This window comes from Callospermophilus lateralis, chromosome 16 (assembly GCF_048772815.1).
Source record: "Callospermophilus lateralis isolate mCalLat2 chromosome 16, mCalLat2.hap1, whole genome shotgun sequence".
NCBI lineage: Eukaryota > Metazoa > Chordata > Mammalia > Rodentia > Sciuridae > Callospermophilus > Callospermophilus lateralis.
In genome coordinates this window covers 38,653,296-38,677,701 of record NC_135320.1, presented here as the reverse complement: position 1 = coordinate 38,677,701, position 24,406 = coordinate 38,653,296, and the positions used below count along the sequence as shown (strand labels likewise).

Below are 24,406 nucleotides of genomic sequence, written 5' to 3'. Positions count from 1 at the left end.
ACATTATATATTTAATAGTTTAATATAATCTATTGTACACTTAATATATTTATAATACTAGTAATCTATTAAATATATATTTAATATCAGGAATTGCTTATTTGAAAAATATTGCTTCACTGGGTTTTGTAAATTTTCCAAGTAACCTCTTTCATTATTTGGTATCACTTTTGTTAGTAATGCTGCCTTTCTTGTCAGAAAAGTCCTCAAGAATTGAGAAATTAAGAAGTCCACAGGGCCAGGTAATAACTTTTCCAAAATTGTAATTTTTGTTTGAAAGCTAATTTTTTGTTTGTAATTTTGTTATTGGCAACCAATAGTGTTGGATTTGTTTCCCTTGCAGTGACAACCTCCCTTTGTTCATTTTTTTGAAAATCCCTGCTAAATGTCCAAGCATGAATAACTGCAGTTTTCCTGATAGTTGGCCTTTCCAGTAAAGATGTTGTTCCATGAAAAACAAGGCTGGTGTTAATACTCAACAGAAACAGCCCTACAGATTTACTTGATACAATCATGTATTTTGGTACATGGTAGAAGTGCTTCATGAGATTTTCCATTTCATCACAAAGAGTATTAAAAAGATGTGTACTCAGTGGCTGAAAGTCAACAAAATTAGTCCATTTTAATGCTTCATCAGAAACATTTTTAGGTAAAATCTGATATTTTAAAAAAATATTAACTATGAGTGTATGGTGATAAAGAACACATGGATTACTTACTAGTATAGTTAATTGTCACTAACCTGATTAATACAAAGATGCCAGTATTTTTCCCACCATACTTTTTCACCATATGTGCAAATGTCAGACTTTTCTTTTCATGAATATATTTTTACAGTTTTAAAAATTTATAAGTTGGTCAATTGTATTATTACTTAATTTTGTCTCTGAAATTTTCTTTAGCCTAGATAAAAATCATTTCCTTCTATAATCCTTAGTCAATTAAAACTTGGAAATAAGAAATCTCAGTCTGCAACTGTTAATAAAGCCAGAAGCACCATTTTTCTTTTTGGAAATATTTTCACTGTCTATTTAAACCGACCTCACAGATACTCATAAATGCCTTACCTATTTCTGGCATACCCTTTTACCATTCCTTACAGCAGCTATTTCTTTTCTTCTTTGTTTCCTAAACCTTATTTGTATTTTGCTTTCTTTCTTCTTACTTGCCAAACAGCTTTATGGAGAAAGTCAAGGTCATTCTACATAAATTGCAGGAATTCCTTTTTCATTAACACACACATAAAAAGATACCCCCCATCTCTGCATTCAAGAATATTTTGCCCAACTTTAATACCTGATTAGACTTGTTTCTCTCTCATTTTGTTTTAGGTGGTACTGGAGACTGAACCAGGGTCTAGCATGCTAGCTACATCTCTAGCTCTCTCCTCCTCCTCCTTCTCCTCCTCCTCCTCTTCCTCCCTCTCTCTCTCTCTCTCTCTCTCTCTCTCTCTCTCTCTCTCTCTCTCTCTCTCAGTATTGGGGATTGAACCCAGAAACACTTCACCAGTGAGCAACATCCCCAGCTCTTTTTACTATTGTCTCAGCCTTCCAAGTTTCTGGGATTACAGACAAACACCCTACCTGATCTGACTGCTTTTCTTGATTCCCTTTTTTTTCTCCCATTCTTATTCCGTAGATTCTTCCTCCTGCTTCTAGACTCTCATCTTTTGCCTAGCTACTTCTTGAATGCCTATAACATTCTTCATCTTCCCTGTTATAAAAGCTCTCATCTTTCAACCTGTATGTTCTATAATATACTCATTTCTTTTTCTTTCACTTACTCCCAAACATGCAGGAAAAGAGCTGGAGTTTTTTTTTTTTTTTTTAATTTTATCTTATTGGTCCTTCTTAGTTATACATGACAGAAAAATTCATTTTGATAAAATTATACAAGCACAGGATATAGCTTATTCTAATTAGGATCCCATTCTTGTGGGTGGGCACTATGGTGGGGTTCACCAAGGTAATTTCATATGTGTACACAGGAAAATTATGTTAGATTTATTCTAGTATTTTCCTATTCCTGTCTGCCCTTCCCTTCCTTTCTTTCCCCTTTGTCTAATCTAATGAAGTTTTATTTTCCCCTTCCCCTCGTTTATTGTGGTTTAGCTTCCACATATCAGTGAAAATATTCAATCTTCAGTTTGTTGGGATTTATTTCACTTAGCATGATATTCTCCAGATCCCTCCATTTGATGGCAAATATCATAAAGTCGTTTTTATTTATGGTGGAATAATATTACATTGTGTATATATACCAACATTTCTTTATTCATTCATCTGTTGAAAGGCACCTAGGTTGGTTTCATAGCTTAGCTATTGTGAATTGTGCTGATATAAACATTGATGTGACTGTGCAATTGTGATATGCTGATTTTAAATCTTTTGGATATAGGCAAAGCAGTGGGAAACTGGAACAAATGATGGTTCCATTCCTATGTTTTTGAGGAATATCCATACTGCTTTCTAGAGGGGTTGCACCAATATACAGTCACAACCACAACATATGAGTGTTCTTTTTCCTCCCAACCTCACCAAATTTGTTGTTACCTGTATTCTTGGTAATTGTCATTCTGGAGTGAGATGAACTCTCATTCTAGTTTTAATTTGCATTTCTCTAATTGCTAGAGATGTTGAACATTTTTTTCATATATTGATTGATTACATTTCTTTTTTTTTTTTTTTTTTTTTTTTTTGAGAGGAGTCTGTTCAGTTCCTTTACCAACCTTTGTTTGGGTTATTTTTTGTTTGTTTGTTTTTTGTTTTTTTTTGGTGTTAAGCTTTTTGAGTATTTTGTATATCCTGTAAATTAATGCCCTGTCTGAGGTGCAGATAGCAAAGATTTTCTCCTATTCTATAGGTTCTCTCTTCACACTCTTGATGTTTTCTTTTGCTGTAAAGAAGCTTTCTAATTTGATGCCATCCCATTTATTGATTTTTTCATTTTATTTCTTATGCTTTAGGTGTCTTGATCAGAAAGTCAGTTCCTCTGCCAATATACTGAAGAGTTGATCCTACCTTTTCTTCTAATAGGATGCAGGGTTTTTGGTCTAACTCCTAGGTCTTTGATCTACTTAAGAGTTGATTTTTGCACAGGGTGAGAGATAGGGATTAACTTTCATTCTATTACATATGGATTTCCAGTTTTCCAAGCACCTTTTGTTGAAGAGGCTGGCTGTCTTTCCTCCAGTGTGTGTTTTTGGTGCCTTTGTCAAATATGAGGTAAATTTATGTAGGTTTGTCTCTGTGTCTTCTATTCTGTTCTATTGGTCTTCTTGCCTAGTTTGGTGCCAATACCATGTTTTTGTTACTATAGCTCTGTAATATAATTTAAAGTCTGCTATTATGACGCTTCCTTCTTTGTATTTCTCATTAAGGATTGCTTTGGCTATTCTTGGACTCTTATTTTTCCAAATGAATTTCATGACTGCTTTTTCTATTTCTATAAGAACGTTATTGGAATTTTGAATGGGAATTGCATGGAATTTGTATTTCACTTTTCATAGTTTGGCCATTTTGACAATATTGATTTTGCCTATTCAAGAACATAGGAGGTCTTTCCATCTTCTAAGGTCTTCTTCAGTTTCTTTAGTGTTCTGTAGCTTTCATTGTGCAGATTCTTCTCTTTTGTTAGATGGATTCTTACGTATTTATCTTTTTGGAAGCAATTGTGAATGGGATGGTTTTCCTAATTTCCCATTCAACTGATTCATCATTGGAGTATAGGAATGCAATTTATGGGTGTTGGTTTTGTATCTTGCTACTTTGCTGAATTCCTTTATGTGTTCTAGAAGTTTACTTGTGGAGTTTTTTTGGGGTGTTCTTAATATAGATTCATGTTGCTGGCAAACAGAGATAGCTTGAGCTCTTCTTTTCCTATTCATTTTCAACACTATATTCAATGTACATTCAACTCTATATGTTCTATATGTTCAACATATAATCACTTCTATATGTTCTATAATATACTCATTTCTTTTTCTTTTATTCCCTCCCTAAATTTACAGGCAAAAGAGTTGGAATTTTTGCCTGCTTCCTCTACATGGCCTTAATTTATTTCTTTTTGCATTAAACCTATCAATTTACTGGAATTGTTTTTTCAAAGAAAAATCATTACTGACTAATCAGCAAACTCAATTGTATTTTCACAATAGCCAACCATGTAAATTGCATATAGCATTTTAAAATGTTGTTCATTTCTTTCTGAAACGTTCTTCTACCTGGGCTTCCACAGCTACTGCACTCTTGGTTTTCCCATAATCTTCTTGTGTTTCTTGCTCTTTCCTCTACCTACCTCTTAAGGATTCTTTATCCTTTTTTTTTTTTTTTTTTTTTAGCCAAAATACAAGGTCATCTCAAGTAAGCCCTTTTGTGTGACTGTTTCGTTTGAGAGTGAATCTCACTATTAGCTTTAACTGCCACCGGTATATTGAAGACACACAAATATATAATTTAAGGCCTGATGTTTTTCTGAAGTTCCACTTCACAAATTTTACTGTTTATTGGATCTTCCCCCATGGATATTCTTTAAATCTCTAATTCAGTATGTTAAAATGAACTCTCTAGCTCTGTCTCTCTTCTTTACCCCTAAAGCTATTCATTCTTTTCATTATTTTTAGTTGATATTATCACTATTTCCTCATCCATCTGTGACAGAAATCTAAGAATTGTCTTTGGTTATGCCATCTAACTAATAATTCACATCCAATCATTTCTAAAATCTCATTGTTTAATTCCATCTATTTGATGCTTATTAAATATTCTTCATTTCCATTCTGTTTCATTATCTCTTTTTGATGATTGCTATGTAGGCTAATTACTCAATTATCTAAACACATTCTTCACTTATCTAAACATATTCTGTAACTTATCCTTTATGCTATTGTCAGAATTAGCTTTATGAAAAATAAATCATAACAAAACTTTTAGCGATTTTTGAGAAGCCATGAAACAGTTCAAAAATTTTCATGACACTTAGAAGTTTAAACCAATACACTTTCCCAGCTTCTTTTTGTATAATTTCTCTCCCATCCATAGGGAGGTCCAATCATTGCAATATGTGCAGTAACTCTGTTGGTCTCCTGTAGGTTGGTTTTCTTATGCTGTTCTCTTCCCAATCAGTGAAAATAAAAATTCTCATGTTTTAAGTCTGCTTTATAGGTCACCTTTCTTCCTTATCTACAGGTAAATTAAGTAACTTCAGTATTAGTATTTATTTAATTCTGCATTATGTGAGAATTGTTTTCAGTTGATCCTTTTCCTCTGTTAAATTTTCCTTGCAATGTGAAGCTTTTTTTTTTTTTTTCCGAATCCCTCACAATTTTGGGCAAAAATTTTGTATATTTTTCTTACATACAAATGTGTTTTGTATATTTGTTCTTGAACTTAAGATTCTCTTTGGTTATGTAGTTTTTCAAGGTCACACTGTTTATAGCAAAACTTAGTTGAGAAAGCATGTGTCCTTATTTTTATTGAGCCTGTTTTCCTGTCTAATTAGAGACTTCATAATTTTAAACATTGGTAGTATTTTTCTTCAGTATATTCCTGATTATAAAGGAAGAAGTAAGAAAAAATAACCACAGCAATAGAAGACACTACAGAATTCCTAATAAATCTATTTTCAATTTATTGAGAGCTACTTTTGTAAAGTTTTTTAAAAATCAAATGTATATGAGTAAAGTTGCAAATTAATGCATGGAATAATTTGTTCTGTCCTCATGTAGGGCTTTTTTACATCATTTATTTAATATTTTATAGGGCTTTTAAATAATTTATCAACTAATCTTTGCAATATCCCTGCTGGGACAGTCAGTTGTAGACGTATTGCTGATTGGCAAGTGACATGTATATTACTTGTATATTATAAATGAAGAAACTAAAACAGAGAGAGGTTAATTGGCTTGACCGATGTCTTACATATCCAGTGGCAGTACTGACCTCAGAATTAGAATGTGGGTTTATTCACATCAAATTCACAAAAAAATTAAGAGCCTGAGGTTGGCAGCCCTTTGTTATTTAGTACTTTCTAAATCCTTTAACTTGACTTCTCCTTTACTGGCTCTGTATGAGTCCATGTAGGGAAGATACTTTTAAAATCCATACCTTCTCATTAAACTAAGAATTTTTCCTCTATGTCAAATATATATTTAGCTTTTGAAAAGATGTTAAGACCCTGAAACTTTTTCTTGCAAAATAATTCATTATTCAGTTTTCTATCTTTACATCACAAAGAGACCCCACTATTACATAATAGTAACTATAAACTATAATATAACTATAAAGCACCAATAAGCCAGTTTTTTAAAAAAATCACAATGAAGGGTCTAATCAAGCTCAAGCTTTTTGGATTGTTCCAACATTTGATAATGACCACAAGAATAATGAAACAGTGATTGTTTATTAGTGTGTTTTGAATCATAATAATAACAAAAATCTAAAAAATATGTAAACACTAAGAAGTATATGAGAATAATTTAAATTTCTTAATGACTCTACCACAATAGTATTCTCATTATTTCAGTCTTACAGATGAAACAGTTTAGAAACCTTAAGTTATGAAGCTAATAGGTAAATTAAGTGCTTACACAAGCAGTTACCATTTTCCAACACTTGTTATAGGTATATTAAACTTCACTCTCTGTTGATAGTCCATCAGTGATTTTTTTAAAAAATGTCAACAGTTCACATGCTGTTTTGAGGAATTACTCCATAAAGTGATATTATTTTGAAATCTCTATAGGACCTGTTTTTTAATATTATCATCTGACACACACATATTTATTAACACCATCATATCTTCGATTTCTGTTTGCTTCAGAAACACTTCCCATTCCAAGTCCCACATATTTGTTATAATCTACTTAGTGATGGTCCTGATATTCGGATGCCTGTGAGGGCTGTTCAGCATTAGGTAGTAAACATATTCCTTAGGAAATATGAGTTTGAGAAAGACCTAAAATATATTTGACACCTAATAAAATGGTTCAAAAGTATGAAAAAAATCCTGCAAAACTGAGATAAAAATATATTTAAGTAATAATATTTGCAACACCAATATTGGTATATCGCCTCAAACACAATATCAAGCAGCTTTCATATAGTTACTACAAGTTATGTTGAATATGTGATTTGTGTACATTTCTATATATATTTGATAAGATATAGTGTGGAGTTTTCAATAGTGAATTCTCTATGACAGAGGAAGACTTATAAATAGCGCTGCTCACTGTTAAATAGAGTTGACTTCAATAGGCAGGCTGAGGCAGAGAAGCTAGGTCCTGGCAACATGAGAGCAGGAGTAGAAAAGAGCCATCTGGCACAGTAGTGTCAGGAATTACAGTCTGAGTGGGAACAATGTGGGTGGGGGACTCTAGAATGAGAATCTTGGGTTGCTTCTAGAATTCTAACTTGGATAAACAGGAGGGCAATATTTTTTAAAAATATTTTTTAGTTGCAGGTAGACACAATACCTTTATTTTATTTATTTTCATGTGGTGCTGAGGATTAAACCCAGTGCTTCACAATAGTAGGCAAGTGCTCTTCTGTTGAGCCACAACAACACTGAGGACAGCTATTATTTGATGTATGCAAAAGGAACAGCAATATGATAAGTCTAAGAATGACACTTTAAGATATCACAATTCTACATTTAAATTTAATTCAATGACCTTTTCCTTTCTGAATAAGTGAAAACGCATTAATGAAACACATTTCACACACATGCTAATAACTGTTTTTCTGCAAGTAAATATTGTCTGTATGTTATCAAAATATCTATTTCAATTGAAATAATGTTTAAACACTCCTATATGCCTCTTTTCAGCCAAAAACTGTTCCTATGACTGTTTCAACATATTTCAAATATATGTATAATCATTGCCAATTTATCTGCTTTGCAGATGCAAGTTTCCTATAAAGTATTTATTGTCCTTGACTACTGAAAGTGTCACTGCTCAGTATTGTAATGAATGTTTTCCACCTTTACTATGTTTCAATGCTATAATTATTAATTTTTCAATTAATAGAATATTTTTTAATACAATGGTTAATATCTTCTCTGCCTTTGTTATCTTATTTCAAAATTTCTTCACGTATTTGCCTTAAAATACTATTGTTAAACCTTTCAGACCTTTTTTAAAAATAGTGAAATAGGTTCAGAGAAGAAGAAATGCTGAAAAAACAACACAAAATAAACAAATTTACATCTAATTAAGAAATTCTTTATGGAGATATGTATCTGTATATATGACATGTAATGGATATATAAGTCAAAAGACACTTTCAAATAAGATAATCTACTAAATGAAATATTTAAAATATAAATGATAAGATGAAGTAAAATCAGTATTTTACTTAAAATAAAAATATAATGTAAAAATATTAATAATAAATATATTTACTTTGACCAAGAGTCATGCTGTTGTCTGGGAAAATCACGACATACTATAGATTATCAAAATCATTACACTAGCCAGGTGTGGCACACTCCTTCCTGTAATCCCAGCAACCCAGGAGACTAAGGCAGAAGTATTGCAAATTCAAGTACAACCTTAGCAATTTAGGGAAGCTCTAAACAACTTAGTAAGACCCTGTATCAAAATTAAATAATAATAATAATAATAATAATAATAATAATAATAATAATTTAAAGTCTGGACATGTAGCTTAGTGGCAAAGTGCCAGTGAGTAAATCCCTAGTACAAAGAAAGAAAGAAAAGTCACTTCAGTATTAATATTGAGCCTCTTACTATTGACTCTATTATTATCATTACAACTCTATTCCATTATGGGGAACATTCAAGAAACTTTTAAAATGCTAAATGCTGGTGTTAACAAGTACTGAACAACTTATCTAATACAGTTACAGTGAACTGAGAAGTCAAAATATCTCAAAATAGAGACATTTCATTGACAACAGTATCAGTTAAGAGTAAAGTTCGTTTTTCTAGTTTGCCCTATAAATTTCAGAAAGGGCTTTATGCACAATATAAGGAACAAGTAAATACTTGAAAATAAACATTCTTGAATTTATAACCTTGTGGTATAATATAACTACAAGATTTTATTTTATCTTTATGAGTCACTAATATCTATATCTAATTCCCATAATGTTTTGTGTCAACCAGAATCATCTCAGTGATAATTAGAAGGCCTGGTGCTTATGATATCTTCCAGGCCTTCATTGATACATAGGAACACACACCAACTTCATTAAATCACAAAGACTTTTAATATTTTCATAATACAAAACCTCTATAAATACATAGAATATGCATTTGACCAATGTTTCAGAATAAAACAGGTTTCAGATATACAATTTGAGCCATACTTGGTTATACTTCCATATAGTACTAAATGGAGAGGCATGTTCAACTGCATGTATAAGTGATGTATAGTGTACCAGCTTATTAAAATACAAACAGGCAGGGAAAAGTTAAAGACAAGAATTTTGAGTTATTTATTTAAAAAAAAGTCTTGTAAAAATTTTTAGGAAATAACATGAAATGATGAAACACAAAAATCTTGTGCTTTGTTCACTCCCTAGTCTGCAACAATGCAAACAACAGAAGTTTCCCTAGAATTAAAATTAAGAAATGCTATGTTGTATTAGGGCTATCCAAATATTATCTAACTTGCCACTCATTTTTATTTAGAACAAATTAAATTTCTGTTTCCTTCTCCCACCCCCCATCTTCTCTTAAGGTTTGACATCTCTATTCCCCAGCTTATTGAACTCAACTTTTATCTCCTTTATTTAATGTCTTTGTGTACTCTTCACTATACAGTAATTTAATAGTAAAATACTATAAATGCATGCAGAGTCATCTGAAGAAAGTAAAAGATTCTCATCAATTTTTAATATATAAATAACATTTCAAATCGAGTTACAAAAAAGTAAAATTTAAATAATATTGCAGCTAATGCTGGCTTCAGTTTTCATGCCTTCAAAATGCGGTTCCCAGACTAAGGAAATATTTCAAATATTTTCTAGATCTAATAGACTCTGACCTTAGTGGCTATGTGCCCTTTATAAAGGCCAAGTTTTTACAAAAGATAGCATTCTTCTCAAAGCCTTTGGAGGAAGGGAAAGCTATATTTAGAAAGTTCATTTGGCATCCTGGGGTGTTCTCATATCTTACTGCTATTTATAATCAGGTGTAGGCCAGTAGGACAACAGATTTGTTTTAACTAATAATTTCCCAGGTTTCTGGGAATTAAAAAGTAGTGCTTTAGTGTTCTAAAAATTGATTCTAGAAATTGTTAAAAGCAAGAAATTTTAAAATTTGTTTACTGATCACCAAGTTATTACATGGCCTGATTTGGAGCATGATTCAAAAAGTTACATTTCTGGTTGGACATATAGTTGTCATCCTGCTGGTTTATGATAGATGTCTTGCAGAGTAAATATGCTCAATTGTTTTAAATTCTTGATTGTGAGTGTTCCTTATGATTTATTTTCCTATTAAATATCATGCCAATGTACTCCATTTTGAATGCAGACAGAAATTAACCAATTTTCTAAAACTTATTTTCATTCATATGAATCTTATTTATTTTAATGCATAAGACTTAACTAATTTTGTAGACATTTGATATACCAAAAACAGAAAGAAACAAAACATCATTAGGAAAAACCTCAAATTGTTAAATGACATATTGCCACTAGAAGGTATTAGAGAGATTAACAAAAATGGACTTGAAGCTGACTACTAATGTAGCCAGCCTTTAACTATATTAGTCATACCGAGAAGGATTATCTGGTTCAGGAATATTTTGTTGTTGTTGTTCATTAAAAAAAAAAATCAAACCAACAGAAAATTTGAAATGACAGTTAAAAAGGACTTATTTTGCAAACCATTTGAGAGATGGCAACACCATGCACTCTCAACCCCAAATATGTCAATATTTCCTATAAACATACAACTGAATATTACTATGGAAATCAGAAAATTCACACTGACACATTACTGCAGTGTTATTTAACCCTCAGTCATGTTTTAAGTGTTGTCAGCAATCCCAACATCCTTCAGGTCAAAAAGATCAATACTGAATCATATGATGTATTTACTTTTCCTATGTGTTTAGTTTCTTTAATCTGGAAATTTTGGTGGGGGCATTCTTTTGAATTTATGTCCTTGAAACTTTAAAGATTAAATTCAGTTCTTAACTGTTTCACTTTTGACTCATGATTAGATTCAATGTATGTCACGTGAAGCCTATTTTTCCTGCTACTTCTTATCAAACAATTTTGGCAAACTTTTAAATATTTACTTTACTGTGATACTAATTTTCATTAAGAGTGTTATCTATCATTAATTTCATTAAGAGTGTTATCTCTCTTTTTACTATAAATTTATTTATTTTTCCTTATTTTAATTTTTTTATTTGCTCTAATTAGTTATACATAACAGAAGAATGCATTTTGAAATATTGTACACAAATGGAGCATAACTTCTCATTCCTCTGGCAGTACACCAGTAGTGTGATCATACATGTATATAGGGTAATAATGTCTGTCTCATTCTACTGTCCTTCCCATCTCCACAACCCCACCCCTCCCATCACTCCCCTCTGCACAGTCTAAATTCCTTCATTCTTCAAATATAAAGAAGCATCCACTTGTCAGACAAAACATTTGGTCTTTGTTATTTTGGGATTGTCTTATTTCACTTAGGATGATATTCTCTAGTTCCATCCATTTACCTGCAAATGCCAGAATTCCATTCTTATTTAAGGCTGAGTAATATTTCATTGTGTATATGTACCACATTTTCTTTATCCATTCATCTGTTGAAGGGCATCTATGTTGGTTCCATAGTTTAGCTATTGTGAATTGAGCTGCTATAAACATTGACATAGCTTCGTCACTGTAGTATGCTGTTTTTAAGTCCTTTGGGTATAGACTGAGGAATGGGATATCTGGGTTAAATGGTAGTTCCATTCCAAATTTTCTAAGGAATCTCCACACTGCTTTCCAGATTAGTTGCACCAATTTGCAGTTCCACCAGCAATTTATGAGTGTGCCTTTCCCTCCACATCCTCGCCAACACTTATTGTTGCTTGCATTCTTGAAAACTGTCATTCTAACTGGAGTGAGATGAAATCTTAGAGTAGTTTTAATTTGCATTTTTCTAATTGCTAGAAATGATGAACATTTTTTCATATGTTTGTTGATTGATCATATTTCTTCTTCTGTGAAGTGTCTGTTCAGTTCCTTAGCCCATTTGTTGATTGGATTATTCTTTTGGTGTTTATTGAGATTTTTATATTTCCTGGAGATTAATGCTCTATCTGAGGTGCATGTGGTAAAAATTTTCTCCCACTCTGTAAGCTTTCTCTTCATGTTATTGATTGTTTCCTTTGCTAAGAAGTTTTTTAGTTTGTACCCATCCCATTTATTGATTTTTAATTTTACTTCTTGTGCTTTAGAAGTCTTGTTAAGGAAACCAGGTCTTAAGCTGGCATGATGAAGATTTTGGCCTGCTTTTTTTTCTATTAGGTGCAGGGTCTCTGTTCTAGTGCCTAAGTCTTTGTTCCACTTAGAGTTGATTTTTGTGCAGGGTAAGATATAGAGGTTTAATTTGTGGTAAGGTATGTTGTGATTATATAAATATTAAACTTATAATTAATCACACATTAGAATGGATTCATAGAGTCTTATTCAGTGGATTATAATCTGATTGTGTCATTATTTGTTTTCAGGCTATATTGCTCAAATTTATCCAATGAAAACTCCTTCAGTGTATCTTTTGACATTTTCTCATTATTCACTGATATCTTTGATACCACCTGGAACAATCATATGTTCTAGGGTCATTTTATATTTTCTCTCCTGTTGCTCTGGAATCAATCTTTTCTTCAAAAAGCTCCACTTCCTCTAGTTGAAACTTTATTTAGAAAACAAGATGTGGACTCTAGCTGTGCTCACTGCTGTTGGGAAGTAGCTGCTCTAGGAGGTGTCAATATAGCTGTGGAATTTATGTATATAAATATATACTTACATATATATAAACATATGCATATACATTTATTATATATTCATATATAGATACATTTTATATCTATTTTTTCTTACCTATCTATATATGTATTGAAAAATATGAGTTCACCTAATATTATCCATTGTCATCTAATGCCACAAGTTAATTCTAGTTTTTGTCTCTTTTATACTTTAAGTCCCTCTTCAGACAGTGAGAAAAAAATAATTACTATAATCTTCAATATCCTTACTTATTCAATCAAAAAGTATTCTACCATCCCATCTCATAGAACATTCTCCCCATTCAGCCTCAGGCTGTGACTAGCTGTGTCAGTGGTTGCTGTGATCACCTCTCCAGGTGAATGCTTTTGATACTCCAATATGTCTCAACATCTCACACTAGGTTCCTCTATGCAATTTCTCTCCACTGCTTTCTCCAGCTCTGTAATAATGCCACACCTTTGTGGTCTGCATGCAACAAAACTATGGTTTATTTTTATTTATCTAAATGTTTAAATATCTAGCAAATTTAAAAAATACACAGCACAATTTGGATCCTATCGGTTCTATGAATGGGTTTTTTAAATTCTTAACCAATATTGGTTGGAAAAGGTCTACACTCATTCTCATTAGATTCTCTTTCTTTTTGGTCACTTACTATATATCATGTGTTGATCTTCAATATTACCCACTTGTTGATGTGCACTAGCCCGTTAGGTCCCTTCCTTGTATCTGAGCAAACATATCAGCTTGGTATCTCTCAAGAGGCTATGGAAGCCACTGACAGCAGAATCAATTAAGATAGTTGTTAAAAGGCTGGTCCCTGAGCCTTATTTTCATTTGCTGTTTGTAATCTCTGAGAATGGGAATGGGTGTACAGAACTCACCTCATGTGATTCTCCTGCATTAAATATTGAAAATATGAGGTATCTTGCCTGTCTATCATTTCTCAAAATTTAAAACACAGGGCTCACCAATTGTAATTCTTATTTTAGATCTATCAGATCAAACTTATTATTTTACAAACTTGTGAACTGCTAAATGTGTGCATAGCCTGCAAAGTAAAATATATTCTATCTTTTGCAAAATGTCTTCTACCAAATGTTGTCATGAAATGAAATGTAATTTCTTTTTGAAATTTTGTTTGGAGTAAAGTTACAGATCTTCCGAGCTTTTTAGAAAAAACATATACAAAGGTCCTAATTCTGAACAAATTTTTTAGAGAAAGAAAAATCCTGGAGGCTCGTGTGTGAGTGTTCAACCCCCAGAAAAGAATGCAGTTAGTTAATCAGAGAGAATCCATATTATGCAGCTATGTAGGAGAGAGGTATTTTATGCCTTTTGATTTCTTAAGTTTTTAGTTCCTATAATGAGATGCTGCAGTGATTCCAGTTGATAGTTGGAAAGAAAGAATGTATGGGAAAGTTATTCAGGGTAGTTTTTGTCCCTTTTGTCTCATTAAAAAAGGCTGTGGTGGAATTCTTAGTGTGTCTCTTAAGTCTTTACCCTATAAAACTGATTAAGTAGAAACTAATTCAGGAAAAGTAGGATGTATGAAAGTTGTATAAGCCATTAATCATTTCAAGCAAATGAACAAAGGGAACTCCTTATTTCTATTTTTCATAGTAAGTAGACATTGTTCAATAGAGACCTAAACCAGACATATAGGAATCATATTTGATTACTCTTTTATTCACTCCTAATATTTACTCCACTAGCAAATACTGTTATTTTTATCTCTAAAATAAACCTCAAATCCCACCTTCCTCACTAGCTCCACTGTACCTAATCATGCTATCATCTCTGAAATGGTCCAGTCCTTCAGTGGCCTCCACCAGAAGCTGGGTCCCAACGCTTCTATCATTGTCCCATCCTTTCTCTGCACTCCATCTTACATATAGTTGCAAAAATGATTTTTTAAAAATTGTACTAATTAAAACCCTGGTGACTTTTCAATTTACTTTAAGTAAAATCCAAACTTAAAGATCCTGATGCATTCAGCCCTTACCTGACTCCCCAATCTCATACCAGCTCCTTTGCTCATATACTTTAGCAGTGATATTCTAGGAGTGCTGGGAACCAGGATTTCTAGTGATGATATAATCTGGTTTATGTTTCTTTAAAAGACTATACTGACTTTTGTAATTGTTTTGTAGACAACAATTGAAGGATTGGAACAAGAGGGGAAGGAGGACAATCATGTAAGAGTCTGCCTATTGAATTAAGTGAGGCAACAATAAAGGTTTGGAGTTGGAGGAAGAGAATAAAGATGCATTTTTAAGACAGTGGCTGACAAGAATTTCCAATGGACTAGTTAAGGAAACTGAGGGAAAGTGAAGGTTTAAAGATAAAGCTAAAGATTTTGGATTCAGCAACTGAATGAGCTATGGAGTTGGTAAAAATTGGAGTGAAAGTCATTGTATTCCATAAAGTTATACAATTAAAATAATAATAAGAAGAATACTCATACTTAGAAGACATTCAAAAGTTTATTTTATGCTTGGAAGCTGGGAAAATACCAAGAAAGAAAGAAGAATCTCTTCAGGTACTTGACAATCCTACTGCATGATGAATGACAGGTGACATTCCCACCAGTGAGCACCTCAACCCCAGTATTGCATCTATTGCAAAATAAATCTTTTACAATAAATTTTTATCCAATTGTTTTTCTCTGGAAAAAAAACTTGAGTGAAAGTAATAGATAAAACTAAAATCTTTGGTAGGCTGGAATTATGAGTCCGGGATATAGGTGAGTGGCCACAGCTAGAAGTATGAATTTAGGAGTCATAAACATTTGCCTAGTAAAGCAACTAATCTCAGTGTAAAGAACTGGAAGGCCAGGAATGAGCTATAGGGTGCTCTAATACTAGAAGCTGAGGGATGAAGACATCACCAAAAGAGCAAGAAAGGAAGAAAACCAGGAGGGTATGATGTCCTGAAAATTAATGAAACAAAGCATTAATACTGAAGATTATGAAAGATCGTATTCCAAAGTTTATTGTATTAATGGAAACTTAAACTATATATTCTAAAAAGATCTTACAAAAAAAAGAACAACTTCCTATTATAACTGATGGAGTACTATAGCACAGGGAATGGAAAAGTGGAGAGGGAATACAGAATTTAGGTAAAATAACATTTTAAACAAAATGTCTATTTAAGGAATAAGTAAACAGTGTCTAGACATAATATTTTGTCTGTATCAACTATAAGTATGGTAAATGAAGATGAATGATTAAAGTTCAGTATCAAGTTCTGGGAAAAAAAGGGATATGCCTGGTTTTCCATAGATTTTTTAAAGCATATTTCAAATCTTTACAGGTTTGAAACTTGTCATATTTCAAACAATTTTTAAAATGATTTTACCCATTTTAGAAGCATAATTGAGCTTACTTATGAAATTACTTACTTGAATTCACATATTTTTTTTTGTTTGTTTATTTTTTGATACTAGGGATTGAACATAAAGCACTGAGTCACATTCCCAGCCACCTTCACCCATCCATTTTTTAAATTGAGACAGGGTCTTACTATATTGCTGAGGCTGGCCTTGAACTTGTGATTTTCCTACCTTAGCCTTCCTTGTCATGGTATTACAAGTGACAATTTTATAGGTAAAGACTAGAACTCTGGTTTTTCTGGATAATGATTATGGTTTCTCTTTTTTCTTTTCCCACCAAAGACTACTATTGAGTATCCCTTTTTAAATATTATCATTTTATATTGTACAATTTATAAATCTTATGTACAAAATTGTAAGTGTGGCAGCATCAGCTACATAAGAAAATTAGATACTTCTTAGCTTCAGACTTAAGAGTCATTCAGCTGTGAAACTAAAGTACCTGAGCATCCTGTATCTCAGTAATCTCTGAAGATGGAGACAATAACACAAAAATTATTTTCAATGATTGTACATTTACACATGGATTTACACATGGATTTTTCACATGGAGTTTACACAGGGATTTTACTTATGGAGTTTACATATGTATTGTACATTTATAGTGCATACAGTGTTCCTAAGTCATATACTCAAAAAGACTAACTTTACTAACTTTCTGTGTGACCTCAACCTTGGGCAACACTTTACTTCTCTGGGCCCTATTATTAGGACATAATATTATAGAATGCCTTCAAACAGTAAACATTTTATGGTACTATAGCTTCACGATTCTTAAGATTAAGGGAACACTATATATATATATAAAGACTAATGAGGTAAAAATCTTACAGCAACACAATGGCCTTTATTTTCCAAATTTCACAATGTTTCATTTAAAACTCTCAATGATACTAAGGGGTTGATCCCTTCACAGTATATTTGATTTCACTGCATTTGCTAACAAAAAACTTATAGTTACTTATACTCCTTTTTTGTCCACACATGAAACTATCTTTTATTTTTTATTTTTTTTTCTTTTCTTCTTCTTCTTTTATTTTTAACCAAGGAGAATGTCTTACTCTGGTACAATGTTTGAAACATCTTTCCATCCTTCATAAGATTAAAGGAAGAAAGGGCTTACCAGTGATATTGATTGTTTTCTAAAATTCTAAATGATTAAACTTAGGGGAAATAGAGCTCATGAAAATTAAATTATAGTAAAAACTTATAAGAGGGCAAAAATAAAACAGATCTATTTCCACATTGACAAATATGAGATTTTAGGAGAAAATAATTAAAATTGTACTTATAAAGTGATGATACTAGCTTAATGAAACAAAGACAGCCATTATGTAAATAGTAGGTAATTTTGAATGTGAATTTAGAATATGAAGATAGATACAGAGTAACATCCACAGAAAGCAAGATAACAAAGATGTCTTCATCCAGTCACAGCACATCAGGCATATAGGGACCTCTTGACACTTTGGTATGTGCCATTTTAGGACAATGAACCTTATTAAAAAGTGAAAACTTATTTCAATAGTAGTTTAGGTGAAATATAAGCATGTTTTAAAAATCCATTAATGGTGGAAGCTATGTTAGAATACTTGAAAAAGTTAGGGATGATCAGTTTAAGTAAATTTTCTTTTTAATGCTGGAATAATTGTTACATAAAAGATAGCTTTCACTGTGCCAGAGCTGAAGACAAAAATCCGGCAACTTCAGATTCCTGGCTTAACAATATAGAATTATGGGGTCCGGTATAGTGTCTATTACCCTCATGTGGCTATTGGATATTTAAGATATGGGCTAGTTTATTCAGGAACTGAAATTTTAATTTTGCTGAATTTTATTGAAATTACATTTAAGTGATAATAACAACAACAAAAACCTACAAAGCTTAGGGTTATAGTGTAGGACAGCATTGAGAACACTTCCATTATTAGAGAAAGTTCTACTAAACAGAGCTCACATTTAGGATTTTAAAAACTCACTTACATTTTTATCCTGTTGTTGAGAAAATCTATTCTTATCAGTAAGTAAGAGTAGCCAGAGTGCTGGATATAAGTTTAAGATGAAAAATATTATTGTGTTTCTACAGAGGAACAACATAGAAAGAGCTTAAGTCATTTACAGGGCTGGGGATGTGGCTCCAGGAGTAGCGCGCTCGCCTGGCATGCGTGCGGCCTGGGTTCGATCCTCAGCACCACATACAAATAAAGATGTTGTGTCCACCAAAAACTAAAAAAAAAAAAAAAAAATATTAAAAAAATTCTCTCTCTCTCTCTCTCTCTCTCTTAAAAAAAAAAGTCATTCACAGTTTAAAAAAAGTTACTCAGGAATAAATCTAAATCTAAATAAAGATATGTAAGACATTTTTGGAGAAACTACAAAACTGTACTAAAAGATAGAAATAAGGAACTAAATAAGTGCGGAGAAAAATCTTGTTTCTGGATAGAAAGACTCGCTATAATAATGGAAATTCTTTCTAATTTTATGTGCACATTAAGTACAATTTCAGTCAAAATATTTAACATAGGTTTTGTGGAACTGTTAATTCTGAATTTTTTTTTAAATTCTGAAATTTATATAAATGGTCAAATGACCAAGAATAGCCTAAGTAGTCTTAAAGGATATTACTGTAGAAGGATTTGCTCATCAAATATAAAAATTATTATAAAGCTACATTAAGTAAAGATAGTGCAGCTTTGTTTCAAAGTAGTCAAATAAACTTATGAAACAGAATAAGGAGCCCCAGAGATGGATCATAACATATTTGGAAACCTGAAAATTCAGAGAGATCATTAAAGATTACTGGGATAAAGACAGACTATTTAATAAGTGATCCTGGGAAAATTAATTATGCATAAAATTGGATCACATCTACAAATCAATTTCTTTTTTAATATTTTTTTAGTTGTAGTTGGACACAATACCTTTCTTTTATTGTATTTATTTTTACGTGGTGCTGAGGATCGAACCCAGAGCTTCGCATTTGCCAGGCGAACACTCTACCACTGAGCCACAACCCAGGCCCACAAATCAATTTCTTTTATTGTCTTTTGCCTTTTATTATCTGTAATAATAATTTGTTTTACTAATTACTCATACACAATGAAATATTTCTAATTAATAAACATCAGTAAAAAAAGGAAGTTTTATTTTGCGTACTCAAGAGGAAATGTTGACTTTTATTTTATTTTTTTTTATTAGTGCATTGTAGTTGCACACAATAGTCGGGTTCATTTTGACAAAATCATGCATGAAATTTAATTTACTCCATTTCACTCCAGTTCTCCCCCTTTCCCTTCCTTCCTCACTCCTCCTATTCTCCTTCTTCTACTCTACTTGTCTTCTTTTCACTCATTTATTTATACAAATCAATTCTTGATAAATTAATATCTCGACTAAAAAAATACACTAGAACTTCTAGGAAAAAATTTACAATGATATCTTTATAACATTAAGGCAGAAAAGGACATTTAAGTAAGATGGAAAGGCACAAACTAAAAAGAAAACTTTGATCTCATAAAAATTGGTAGCTGCTATTTCTTCCAAGACAATATTAAAACTGAGAAGACAAGTATAATCTGAGAGAAATTATTCATATCATATATAGCTAAAAAGGCTTAATTTACTATATTTAAAGAAGAATGAGAGTAAAAAAGAAAGAAGATAAATAGAGGAATAGAATGTATTCTCTATAGTTTTACAAAATAGTTTTGTTGTAACTGAACTATGCTAAATTTATATTTCTTTCTTTAGTTAAATAATTTTTATTCTCAATTTGAACTACAGAAGATAGAAACAGAAGTTTAGAGAGAAATAGCTGTTATAGTACAACAGCTGTACTCCATGTAAAAATAAGAATTTTAGAAGCTAGTGATTCTGAAATTGCCCTTAATCATATCATAAAAATGCTTGAAAAACATGTTGGCCAATCATATAATTTAGATGCTTATCAAGGGATTTTTTTACATATATCCACGTCATTTGATAGATTATAATGTAGGTGTTATGCCTACATGTAAAGAATGTTATGTAAAATTATTAAAAATCAATCAGAAAACCAGATACATTGACAGCTTCATCAGTAGTCTGAGATACAAGCATTGATGTCATGGATACTTCTGCCATGGATCTTGGCAAATATGGAGTCTATGTTTGTCTTATAAATATCCCTAGAATTAGGAGGATTCATTCATTCATTCAGCCCATTTTCTGCTTGTATTTCATGTGTCATTACAGTTCTGAGTCCTGAGACTAAAGTCAACACACAAGGCAATATAAGGGCAGGTGCCTTTTCTACCTTGTTAACTTTTTTCCATTCATCCATTTCAACATGTCCTTGTTTTGAGTACTTACTAGAGGTCAAGTGCTATGCTAAATATTGACTACCTAATTAAAAATGAGAAAAACTAGCCCCTGATTTTGATGTCACTACTGTCTTTTGTTTTGTCATAAAAAGGGAAGGCCCTTTGCTATAATTTTAATCTCAAATTGCAAATGAAAAATAAAAATAAAATTGTCACACTCCGACAAGCATGGGTAAATACAACAGAGTTTCTCTTTTATATGTCTCATTCTTCTCCCTTCCATTTCCCTATGTGCACTCACTTGCACATAGACCAAGGCAAGATGTACTTCAACAAGAATCAAGCCAATTTTCTCACACCATTGAGTGGGACTGTTCCTCACTTAGAAGACTTGATGCCATCATGGCCCTTAATTTTGATAAGCAACTAAAGGATCATGTAGACAACATATGAAAATTATTTCTCTTAGGAGAAAATACCAAGGGTTAATCTGTTGCTTCACATGCATAAACTCCTGGGATTAGACCACAGACACAGGTATCACTATGTGTACTTAGTAACATCAAGCTAAAAATGGAAAAAAAATATCATGCTGTTATTGTCTTCCCTTTTCTCTAAGGTACTCTCTGATAAACACCTCTGTCTCCAAGGGAATTGTGAGCAAGTTCTTTATAGGGCAGATTAGATATACAAATAGCTATCAGCACACTTAATTTAAGATTACTGAATTTATGAGTTTCAGTATTCCTACCTGATTGGAAACGTTCTTGTCTTTAATTCATTGATTCTTCTTCTTTTTTGTTTTTTGGAGATGACCTTTGAACTTCTACCAGATATTGCTTCTTTTGGGAAACCAGTCCTTCCAGAAAATCAGGCAACTGAAATGAGACAGAAAGGGAAAGGGAAATTATCTATATATGCAGATTTTGCTTTTAACAGTTTTAAGTAATTGTCTAAGTACACCTTTCACTAACAGTAGAATAACTTTAGAGATGCATGATTTATAAATTCAAGTACTCATAAAGCAACAAATGACAAAAGTATAGTATACATTTTGGGTCTTCAAGACAAGCAAAGACTTCCTAATAGAAAAATTATCCTTTGTTAAATAACAAAACTCATTTATTTCCTTCAGTCTTCACCTAGACTTCTTTTCGTGAGTCTTAGATTTCTAGGAAATTAATTTGACTAAACTTAAATTTCTTAAAATAAACATAGAAACTTGTTGAAAATATGTCACAGACACCTTTAATGGTTTTTAAGCTCTGCCATACACAAAAGTGTGTGTGTGTGTGTGTGTGTGTGTGTGTGTGTATGCATGCACACACATATGTGTGGCCCTTTGTGTGATAGTGTGGTGGGGAGAGAATAAATTTGTTGATCCTAGTCAGTGATTTAGAAAGCTGGATATTAGGGTAAAAGGAAAAGAGGCAAATGAAGCAAATAAAGTCCCGAGATTGGGATTCCAAAATAACAATAGCAGTTTCCCAAGTGAATAAGGGAAAATCTTCTCAAATTGTAGTCACACCTGTTATAGACCATCTGCCCATAAATTTCATTGATAATGGAACACACTATCTCTTCCTCTCTGCACCCACAAGACATTCTGTTATAAATTATTCCTCTTTATAAGGCCATGTTTTCTTCCATCTGTTTGAATATATTAGGATCTAGGAGGAGCAACATAAATTGAGCCATGCCTTGGGACCTGTACCATGGTATGAAAGAAGCAGTGTATTGTTAGGAGGCAAGAAATAGTTTGTGATTATCTTAGGTTGAGTTCCCCAGAAACAGAACTTATGATAAGAATTTGAATGCAAAATTTGATCTGGGAAATAGTCCCAGGAAACTCAGGAATAGAATGATAATTGAGAATAGAGGCATGGAAGAAAAACAGTAGTCATGTTAGTGAGCAGGTTATTCCTGTCAGTAACTGTTATTCCTTCCAAGGAGTTCAGTGAAACTCTGTGGTACATGCCTTAGAGTTATCCCAATCAATGTGTGAGAAAGCTGATATGCCTATATCTCAAATCCCTTTTAATTGGTTGAAAGCTACACACAGATACATGAACTCAAGAATATTCTCATTTGCCCCAACATAAATAATTTCAGGTAATATCATTCTATCACTATATACTGAATTGATGAGTGCTGGGCAATATGGATGGGGCACTGACAGCACTGGATATGGTGGGTGGCAGTAGTGATTGCCGTCTACTTCCAAATGAAAAACCTTAATCTCTGAATTAGTGGAAAACTGTCATTATGTTTGATAGAATCCTAGTGAAGAAAGAGAAGCAATTAAAATTTCAAGTTGACCATTCATTCACACAGTTATCAACATACATTTAATGAACTTCTAATGTCTGTCAGGAATTAAGCTAGATACTCCTATTATAATCATTATTTTACCATCTAGAATTCATTCTGTTGGAGCACCCAGATAAGTAAATCCATAATTATAGTACAAACTAGTACAGAGTTTCTACAAGAAAGATACAGAATTCTACACAGGGAAGACACAGAATTCTACAGTTTTTTACAGGGAAGACACAGAATTTTAATTCACTAATTTACTGTAAGCCAGTAGTAAATAATGAATAATAACAGGTCTTCCTTTAGAAGGCAGTAGTGGAGTTGGATATAATAGGAAGGAGGGATGAGTTTTTGAGGTAAAAAGAAGAAAAATTTACAATGGCAAGAAAAAGAATGGTTAGGCACAGAACAGAAAGGATTCTTGTATACAACCAGTATAAAAAGTATGCAGATGTCTGGGATGTAGTTCAGTATTAAAGCACTTAGTATGTGCAAGGTCCTTGGTTCTATCCCCAGTGCTGGGGGAGGGGGAGTGCTCAAAGAGGTGTGTAAAGAGCAAAGGCAGTGGATAGGATGGTAGCAGCCAGATAATGAATGGTCATGTATGTATGATAAAGATATGGGATTTAATCCTTGGGAAGATGGGCAGCGATTGATTGATTTTAGCTGTCATTGGAAGTTAGAAGAGAGAAAATTTGATTTGCATAATAAAATCAGGATGGGTTAAAGATTTTTGTCTGCTTTAAAAAAATCACTTTGGAAATACCATGGCTGAATTATTGGAGAAGAGTGGTTGCAATGCTGGATTCAGAATGATTAGCCCATTAACATAAGTCAAATGAGAAAAGGCATCATGAAATTCATGACTGACAATTCTTTTCTTTCAATACTAGAAAAATATTATGCCAACATTTCTGACCCCCATTATTTCAGATCGGATTTCTAACGTCATTTGAATTGGGGTTTTCTCTATAATTAATTAATTATTTCTTTCTGTCTGATATTTAGATGTTTTCTTTGTCTTTATTCTTCAGACATTCAGTTATACATAGTGGCATAGATATCTGTGTATATATCCTTTTTGGGGTTTGCTCAGGTTGTTGAATCTATAGGTTTTATGTTTTTTGCTAAATACTGGAACTTTTTAGTCACTATTTCTTCAAATGCTTTTTTAGCTCACTTTCCCTTTCTTTTCATTTTGAAATATTGATGATGCAAATATTAGCACCTTTAATTGTTCCACAGGTTCCTGAGATCCTAACTTATCCCCTACTAAGTTTAATTGTCTCTGTTTTTCATATTTGATAAATTCTATTGATCTGTTCTCAGATTTGCATTATATACACTTTACTCTTGAGCCTTTCCAAAGAAAGATTATTTTAATTTTGATTTTTTGTTTAATTTATTT

General features: G+C 32.3%; 1 protein-coding gene across 1 annotated transcript in view; it reads right to left on the bottom strand.

Moving 5' to 3' along the window:
- Positions 1-24,406, bottom strand: part of Pkia (cAMP-dependent protein kinase inhibitor alpha) — an 88,188-nt gene that overhangs the window by 13,429 nt on the left and 50,353 nt on the right. Inside the window, exon 2 of the mRNA XM_076836133.1 lies at positions 21,434-21,560. The gene's annotated coding sequence lies outside the window, so the exon portion shown is untranslated. The remainder of the gene's footprint in view (positions 1-21,433; positions 21,561-24,406) is intronic.